Source organism: Chenopodium album, chromosome 1 (genome assembly GCF_948465745.1).
Source record: "Chenopodium album chromosome 1, dcCheAlbu1.1, whole genome shotgun sequence".
Classification (NCBI taxonomy): domain Eukaryota; kingdom Viridiplantae; phylum Streptophyta; class Magnoliopsida; order Caryophyllales; family Amaranthaceae; genus Chenopodium; species Chenopodium album.
In genome coordinates, this window is record NC_137834.1 from 30,859,945 (window position 1) to 30,869,437 (window position 9,493).

At 40.9% G+C, this 9,493-nt stretch overlaps 1 long non-coding RNA gene across 1 annotated transcript; it reads left to right on the forward strand.

The window, feature by feature from the left end:
• Positions 1 to 3,529: 3,529 nt before the first annotated feature.
• LOC145579561 (uncharacterized) lies at positions 3,530 to 4,950 on the forward strand. Its single transcript, XR_014099167.1, has 2 exons — positions 3,530 to 4,056; positions 4,322 to 4,950. It is a non-coding gene; the product is annotated as an uncharacterized LOC145579561 (long non-coding RNA).
• Positions 4,951 to 9,493: the final 4,543 nt, after the last annotated feature.

Consider the following 9,493-nt stretch of genomic DNA (forward strand, 5'->3'; position numbering starts at 1 on the left):
GACTTAGAAATGTAGGACTTCAACATCCCCTTGTCAGCCAGACGGTCCAACGCCCGTTGTAGGCTGAAGCAGTCGTTGGTGTCATGGCCAACCTCCTCATGGTATTGGCAGAATTTGTTCTTGTTCCTTGATTGAATGGAACTTTTCATTGGATTCGGCTTCTCTAGGGACAGCCGGTCCTTAATTTCCATGAAGATGGAGTTGCAGTCCTTGTTAAACTTGTACTTAGGAACATACGGTTTAAACTCTTTCTTTTTCTTCTGGGACGGCTGGTCAGAGTCATTAACCGCCCAGATTTCTTTTCTTTTCTTGCTCTCTTCTTTATTTTTGGCCGGCTGAGCAGGCCGGCTGTCTTTTTGCTTGTCGGACTTCTTGGAGTTCGACTGGTTACCAGGCGAGCAGAGGTCGGTAGCTTGAATGTAGCTTTCCGCCTCCCTCAGGGCCGCCTGTAAGGTGAAAGCCCCTTTTCTAACTAGATCGAACTTAAAGGTCGACCGTCTCTCAAACCCTTGAAGAAGTCTGTAAAAGCTACCTCATCAGACAGTCCTTGAATCTGAATTCTGATCAGATAAAACCGCCTGAAATATGAGCGCATCCCTTCTCTCTCTCCCTGCTTAACAGTGCTCAAGTCACGGCTTGTTTTCTTAGCAGGGATGTTCATTGAGAAGTTGGAAGCAAACAGGAAGGCGAGCTTCCTGAAATTGTCAATGGACCCGGCTGGCAAGTTGCCAAACCATTGTTGGGCAATGCCCTTCAATGTAGCCGGGAAGCATCGACACCAAGTGGCATCATCCAGCCCCTGTAAGTACATGAGGTTGGTGTATGCCATTAGGTGATCTTCCCGGTTAGTGGTACCATCATAGGTACCCACCAATACATTCTTAACCTTGGCCGGCTATGCCGCCTCGGTTATCTCCCGGGTGAACGCAGAAGGTTGTTCACCCAGGCGTAGCAGACGGAGTTGCCAGTCCAGTGGCTGGACATTTTGATATGCCGCCTGACCTCCGAAGAGGGCCGGCTGCATGAAGTGAGGGGGATACTGACCGTAAACCTGAGTAGGTACATACGGCACAGTTCCAATCATCTGAGGGCCAGAATGGACGGTATTACCACCCGTCTGACTCTCATGAAGGGAGAGAGCATTCCCTGCAGAAGTATTGTTGAAGCTGTCAGGAAAGTTCGACGTTGAAGCCGACTCAGACAGCTGTTAATTTCTCTTCCGGTTGATTATTTCCCGGGCATCAAGAGATGACTTTTTACTTCTCACCGGCTGCTGAGTCCGGCGGGTCTTGTTGGTATTCTTCGTTGGGAGAAGAATTTTCGACCAATTAATGGTCCCGGCTGCCTTCTCCTTTGGATGAGGAGTGGGTTGTCGTTCTCTGACTGACTTCCCCTTTTACAGAGGAGTCTTCTTGGCCGACTGACCTTTACTTGGGCCAGCCCGGCTCTGGGTGATCAGCTCTTTAATTTCACCCTTGAAACTTGTCATGAACCTCATGAGTTCGTCTCGGGTGACAGGTGCTGATCCAGCGGCCGTATGGGTTTCCCTTTCCGGCTGCCTAGGGGGTCGACTTGTACCCGCCTGGGAGGCACCCCGCTCCAGAATATCTCTGGGCCGGATGCTCTTGATTCTGAGCGAGCCATCATCGGCTGTAAAGGTTTCGACCTGAGGATCCTCATCCTCCTAGTCTATAAAGACTTTTGGGTCATCGCCCAGACGGTTAGGGGGTGGTACAGACTCTTGAACCATCTTCGAGGTACTCTCCCCACAGACGGCGCCAAATGTTTTGGGTGTTTTTGTCCCTCGGGAGAGTTACAACACGAAGACTAATCCGGCGTGAGCTGTACCTGCAAAACAAACGGAGACATCGGTTGGTTGGTGCTCCGCCTCCGACGAACAAGTTAGTAACTTCAAGGGAGAGAAAAAGGTGCGGAAGTTTAAGTGGGTATCTGCTCGGATTCCAAGCTCAGTTGTCTCTATCACAGGGACAGGGTGTAATAAAAATGGTAAAAACGTGCCCTCCAAAAGAGGGAAATCTCCCTATTTATAGGGTCCTCGGGATTTGTGCCCCTGATTAGGTCATTGATCCCTAATCATTGGTGGGCTGCGCCGCATTGCGGCTTTCTCGGGATTTGGGCCTGAAGGCCGCCATTGTTCCCTAATTTATGGAGTGACACGTGTCAAACAAGGATTGGTCCACTTTGGCCATCCTGAGACTGACACGTGTCATCCTCTGATTGGACCACGTGGCGGGGTAAAATTACCCTAAACAACTAGGACCTTTTGTTATTACTAATATTTTTCAACATGGTGCAGTTGAAATTAAAAGCTTGGAAACTAGTAAGGAGTTTAAAGTAAATGGTCACAGGTTGAAACCATTTTATGAGTATGACTTTGCAGGGATGATTGAAGAAATTGACCTTCAATCGGACTGAGGAAAGAATTATGTCGAGCCAACGACTCTAAACAGAGGCGCTGCTTGGGAGGCAACCCAAGATTATTTTTCTACACTTTCTTCCTTTCTTTTGTTATTTTTTATAATAGTTCATGTCGTTTTGTGTATTCTTTTTGTTTTTTTATTAGCACCAGCCTTATCCCAAGTTGCTCTGGCAGATATAACAAGCATAATATAAAGGGCTAGACAGGACATTTTACTCCCTTCTTGATGCTTCACCGTGCTTCAAGTTTAAATATTGCGATTCTTCCCGAACTTAACACAAACTTGGAGCTGATCCATAAACGTTAAAATAGCTCACATGACCAGCTAAGTTTCTCTTTTGCTTTCTTAACTTTGTTTTCATTGAGGACAATGAAAAGTTTAAGTGTGGGGGGGATTGAATATTTGAAATTGGTTTGGTTTTGTGGAGAGAATGCCTATTTGAATGGATATTTGGTTGTAAATGTGTTGATTAAAATAGCTCGTTCTTGAGTGGATTGCTCCTACTGTAAAGGAGGTGCTGCCAAATTTTAGATTTAAAAGTTTGTTATTTTAGATTGCTAGTTTCATTAATAAATGAAGGAACTTTGGGTTAATCGGCAAATAAAAAATAAAAAAAAATGTGTCTTTTACTTATTGCATGATGTGGATTACAGACATGAAAGATAGCTTAAACCCCTCTTTGGTATGATTAGTAAAAGTTTTTGTTTCTCACTAAAAAATTTATCATGTCTCAAAGCCTTCCATTAACATAATCCACTATTGAGCCAATTTGAGCTTAAGTTTGTTTCTTATCATATAAAACTCACAAATGTGCCTCTGTCCACAAAACAATTAAAACACCTTTTGGGATTAGTAGAGCATATTGTTAAATTGTAATGTAAAGTGGAATGGTGGTTGTCATTATTTGGTGTTTTTCTAATGAAAAGTTTCAGATTTGAAGGCTCTGTGTACTAATGAAAAGTTTCAGATTTGAAGGCTCTGTGTACTAATGAAAAGTTTCAGATTTGAAGGCTCTGCGTACCAATGTCATTATTTGGTGTTTTTCTAATGTACGTGTGATGTTTTTATCTCGTGCTTAAGTAGTTCGAGTAAGTAGATCCGTAGGGGTATTTTAAAACCTAATACCTTGGGCCAATAGGACCGGGAGTCACTGGTCGAACACTTGCTACAAGAACTATTTGACAGAGACAAAGCATTAAGAGTCCTGAGATTGGGAAAAAAACAGTATGTCTAAGTTCAATGTTGGAGATGTATGATATAAATGTACTACTAATGTGCTCTACTAATTTCCACCTATACCACTACAAGCCTAAACATATCTCCCACCTCTATTTTACCTTGTTCATTTTACTTTCCATAAAAGTTATGACGATCAGAGACATCTAATCAAATACATAAAAATAAAGGTGAGAACGGAAATGATACGACGTCGGACATTGAGGGTGTTAAAATCTTTATAAATGTCAAATATATGGTCCATGCTTGCTGGGAAATGCTTATTTTGGTTGTATTTGCTGATTGGTTCAAAGATTCCAAATAAAGAGACTTTGTGGGTATGTCCTCACGTTTAAAGGGGTTATTGCACATGCTAAGTGTAACCATGATTCCTACGACAGTGAGTCAGGTTTATTGCTTTTATAGGTTAGTTCTATTTAGTTTGTTCGAGGGCGATCAAAGACTAAGTGTGGGGGAATTTGATAAGTGCATAATATACTATATTTTTAGTCCCTAATATTAGTTTTATTATTGCCTTTTATTTATTATTTTAGGATTTTATTTACATTTATAATTTTAGTAGTATATTCATATTAGAGTTATTCTTTTTATTAAGTTTCGTATATTATAAGTACTTAATAAGTTTATCATTATTTTGTGATTAGGAAATGGAGGAAAATTACTTCCCACTAGCTCAAATTCACGTGAAGAGCAAGGAATTGCAAATTAAAAAGAAATAAAAGAAAAGCAAAAGGATAAGGAGGAGTGCCTAACTATTAGGCGTGTAAACCAAAGAACTAAAACTCAGTGCTCATCTTCAATAAGAGCTCAAATTCATCCAAAATTCAAGGCAAGAGATAGAGAAGATGAATTTCTATCCTTTTCTACAATTCTATCCCTTCAAACCCAGAAAACCTAGGTTGTTTTCGTTTATAAAATCTCCAATTACCCCTCCTAGAAAACACACAAGTATTACCACAAAAATACGGGAAGTTCGTGAGGCTTAGTAGAGCACGAATTGGTCCAAGGTTGATCAATTGGGTGGTATTGGAAGGCGAAGGGATGAATGTGACGGTGGATTCAAGCAGCGGCTGTTTGTTTTCTTGGCTCAGTTCATAAGTTCTCGTTAATTTACTCCTCATCTTTTAATTTTGTGATTAATTTGGTTGCTTCTACTTGGTGAATTAGATGTAATTTGATCTCTAATTTCCTGATTTATATTTCGTCATTTAAACGCTGAGTATAATCGTATTTCAATGTTCTAGTTGGTATTTAATTGATTCACATATTCTTCCTTGTTTTTATATGAACATTTAATTTATTTATACTTGTAATTGAGTACACAATTGCTAGTATGAAGTAATTAGACTATGATAAATTATTATTTGATGTGACATTATTTGATAATTTAGAGTGAATGACTCGATATTACTAGTTTGAGCGGCTCAATCGTAGTTTTGTTGAGTTTGTGGGTTGATCTAATAAATCAAGTTTATTGGGGTAGAAAGTGTATTAGTAAGATTCTAATTTCTAGTGAGCTATACATGTCAAATCGACTGTGGCGGTAATTTGACTACCTAAATATTGAGTTGAATATTGAAGGAGACTATATGAAGGAAGTTGGGAATTAAGTTATGATCGATTTGTTATCACATTGGTGGTTTGCTTGTCGTCTATTTTCAAACAATAGATTAGTATATTATTTTTATCTTGTTTGGCTTAGTTACTCGTTCAATTATACCCCCTCCCCCAATCTCATGTACATAGTGTGAATAATACTCTTTTAGGTATATAGTTTATGTTTCGAGTTGATTTTGGGTTTATAGAGTTAATTAATCTCCTCGTGGGTTCGACCCTTACTTACCCTTTCTACTAGTTGTTAATTTTTTTTTGAAGGTTTAAGTTAGGTAATTTATTAATTAATTTTATACGGTATACGACACATATCAGTAATAGGAGTGGACATCCCATGAAACCGGTTTCGTTAGGGTCTCCTCTAAGGCGATTCAAGCATAGATCGGTTTCCGTTAAAGCCAAAGGAGCGGGTGAATGACATCCCTCTATTTGCTCTACTATGGACACCATGGAATAATCTCCATACTTTTTGCCTGTCCTAAGTGAACAATTAACAACAAGACAATAACATAAAGCACGAATTTTAAAACGTTGTTTAGTCATGTTATCATGAAGGGCGACGAAGTGTTCAATAAATTGGATCAAATTCACGCCTTCTTCACTTCCAATGTTAGTCATATCATTGTCAAAAAAACCAAAAAATCTTTGGAATATAGGTTTGGAATCCGACAAGGTAGGCGCATAGGTCACAGGGAGAGTGTTTATAGGGAAGCCTAGCAAGGCCTCAAACTCGCCAGGAAGTGGGACAATCTCGTCCCCTTTAAACAAGAAAAGATGATGGTTAGAGTCCCAATGGTTGACGGTGGCATGAAGAAAATCAAATTTGATCACTAGTTTCATATAGTTCAAAAAAGGGTCTAGGTGGTAAATTTTGAAAGCTAGTTTATCCTCAGTTGAGAGGGAGGTGACCCATTGCTTCAAGCATTGTTCAAAGGTTTTCAGCATTTTTCAAATAAAAAAAAAAAGAGAGAGAATTTAGAGAGATTAATTCTTTTTAGATTCTTATTACTAAGAGAATGAATGCGAGATACTTAAAAGCCTACATGAAATCGCGTTTAAATAGACCCAAGAGGGGTAAAATTTTGGCAATTTTCGCTCGAAGGAAAGTTCACCAGCAGGTGTTGCGCGCAACTCATGAGTTGCGCGCGACGTACACGCGCAACCAATTCACATGCGCGCGACAGCCGCGCGCAACTCCTACAGTTGCGCGCGTTTGCTCTGTCGTGACATGTGAGTTAGGATTATTTCCGTATTTTGGACAACATAAAGACAGAATCCCACGAGATCTTAAGACAAATAATACGCTTACCTTTTACTAACCTTTGTGTCCTTTTCCTTAATATTTTCTTATTTTTCATATTCTCTTTTTTATTTTCCTTTACTTTCTTTTCTTTTTTCCTTTCATTTTTCTATTCCCTTGTTTCCTTTTTGTTATTTTTTCGAGGGGGGGGTAAGTCGGGAACCTTTCCCTCCCTCGGAAAATTTTTTGCAACTTTTTTATATAATAATAAAAAAAAGAGAAAAAGTTAGAAAATAAAATAAATAAAAAATGTACACATGGAAACAAAAGAAAATGACATATATACAAAAAACGTGTCATATGTACAACAAAAAATATATACATTTGTTTCCTAATATAAAAAAATGTGTGTACAAAGGAAGTCAAGATGGTCGGCGACTCCCAGACGGCTGCTGCACATCCTACAAAATCCGAATGAAGATTAATACATAAAATGTGTGATAACTTCGTTAAAAGAAAAATAAATAATAAAATTACAGCGACCATCCGATGATCACGGCATGACAAAGTGAGGAGAGCTCTCCGATAAACAGCTCGGAAAGCGCGCAAAGTCCTCACCATGCCGTTCACGGTCTCTCGCGGAACCTATTCCAAAAGACAAGGATAATTAGCAAAAATTTATATGAAAAAATATATATAAATACATATGCATAAGGAACATACCGACTCAACCGTTTCAGGAACAAACGGTATCCCCTCCTCATACTCCGCTGCTGGAAGGATCTCACGGATTACCGACCCAACGGCATCGGTATACGTGATCTCTGCTGTAGGAGGCACCCAACCACCTAGCTTAACCCGCTGAAAATAAATAAAAGGGTCAAAGTTCCGGAAAAATAAATATAAATAACAAAAAGAGTTAAAGTACAAACCGAAACAAAAGCTAGGAAAGGAGTCAGCCTTGATGCAATGAACCCGGATACGATGCATCCGGCAGCACCAGCTGCTCCGCTGGATAACCAAGGATCGCCTGAGCTCGATCCTCGGTAAACAGCAAGTCCGGACGTAACATCCGGATCGGAGGATCCACGGGAACCATGGGCTCCTCGAATGCAGACTGCCAGAGAACACGCTCGCCTAAAAACCAAGCGTCTGTCCTCTGAAGGACTGGAAGTCCCTGATAAAGATCCCAAAAACGGCAACGAATCATCTGGACCGGACAGCCTCAGGGACTCCGACGATCAAACTCCAAGGACGGAGATCGATCTACAAACACAACCACATGAAAAATCGTCAGAAAATAAATAAAATCAAAAGATGGACATGTAGTTGGAATACTCACCGACGCACGAGTCTCCGAAAGGATCCTCTGGCGAAAGTTGCCGGGAGAAGTGGCTTGTCTCTTCTTAATCGTGACCAATTGATGGCCGATGGGAAAACGAGCAGCCCCAAGCATCCTGGGGGCTAAGAAAGGCAGGTACAAGTATCCCCAAGCCTGAAACCGAAAAAGGATAAGCCTAAAGGAGAAAAGAAAAAATAATAATCGAAAGAAGCTTAAAGTACGAACCTCAAGGATACGATCTTTCCATGTAAGGGAGATCCGAGGCACCTCAGTAGCTGTCGCGGAATCCATCACCCGGGTCGCCTTGCCCATAGTTGTAAGCCTACGGGCATACGACACCTCTACCCAAATCAGGTTACCTACTTTCCCCAAATCACTGAGGCAAATAAGTAACCCAATAGCGAAACTTTCTCCTCGATCACTCAAGATAGTGACGGAAAGAACGTGAGAAATGTATATCCGAGCCAGCTGCTCAGGTGTACACTGCCGATCAAGCTCGTCCACCGATAACTCATCAGCAAGAAATGAGTACGGACAAGACTGCGCGTACACGTGAAGGGCCGACGCAAGACGGTCCCCCACAAGGTCGCGCAGTCTCTTGTCTGACCCCTTAACGAACTCTATCACGGACTTCACAATCTCTTTTGCCACAAGGTCGCGCAGTCTCTTGTCTGACCCCTTAAGCTCCACAATCTCCTTTGCCACCTCAGGCAAACTCTCAAAACGGGCTCGCAGGTCACCAGATCCGTATAAACGCATGCTAGGATCACTCTAAGGAAAATAAAAAAATAATAAAAAAAAACGGTTATGGTTCAAAAAGGAGAAGAAACAAAGGAAAAGAGAAAAAAACGAAGGCGCAAAGAACTCACGATGCCGCGCCACCCTCTGATCGAGACATGTTGGTCTAGGTCCCACTTAAGGACCCTAGGGTCCCAATTGGGAAGAGCCTCCCAAACCACATCCTCTTGGTGACGTCGATCGGCTGCGACGCGTCGCTCTCGAACCTCTTCTTGAGGACGGGTGTGGAAACCCATTTGTGTCTCCCCAAAACCAAACCCAGTGATGAGTACCTTTCACGTCGAATCATAATCGAATGAAGTGAAAGTGTGGAAAGTTTAGTGTTGCGGATAGTTTTAATTTCTTTTCTCCTCTCTCTGTTTTTGAAAACCTATTTTAAGAAAACAGCCAATCCTGTTTGGTTGGTCCATGATATGGGTCCAATAGTAGTGTAGTTGGATAGGGCTTGAAAAGACCTTTTCGACGATATATTATAAGCCCAATTCCGATGAATATTGAGGAAGTTATGGCCAAATTACTGAACTGGGCCTGGTTTGAACCTTATATGCGGCCCAATGATCTAGAGGAGGGCCTAATATGGATTTATCATTCCTAATGTAGTTAGGAATTGTTTTAGTCTTCTAGATTCTTCTAGAAGGTTCTTTTCATTCCTAATTCAATTAGCATTGATAAATTGACTTTTGTTGACTTTTTAGAGTTTTAATCAGAATAAAAGAATGTTTTTGAGGAAAATACGATTTTATCCTCCTGTACGACAATTTCTATCTGATTTTTAGAAAATGCGTCAATAATTAAGTTAGCGCCAAACGCCAGCATTAGCGC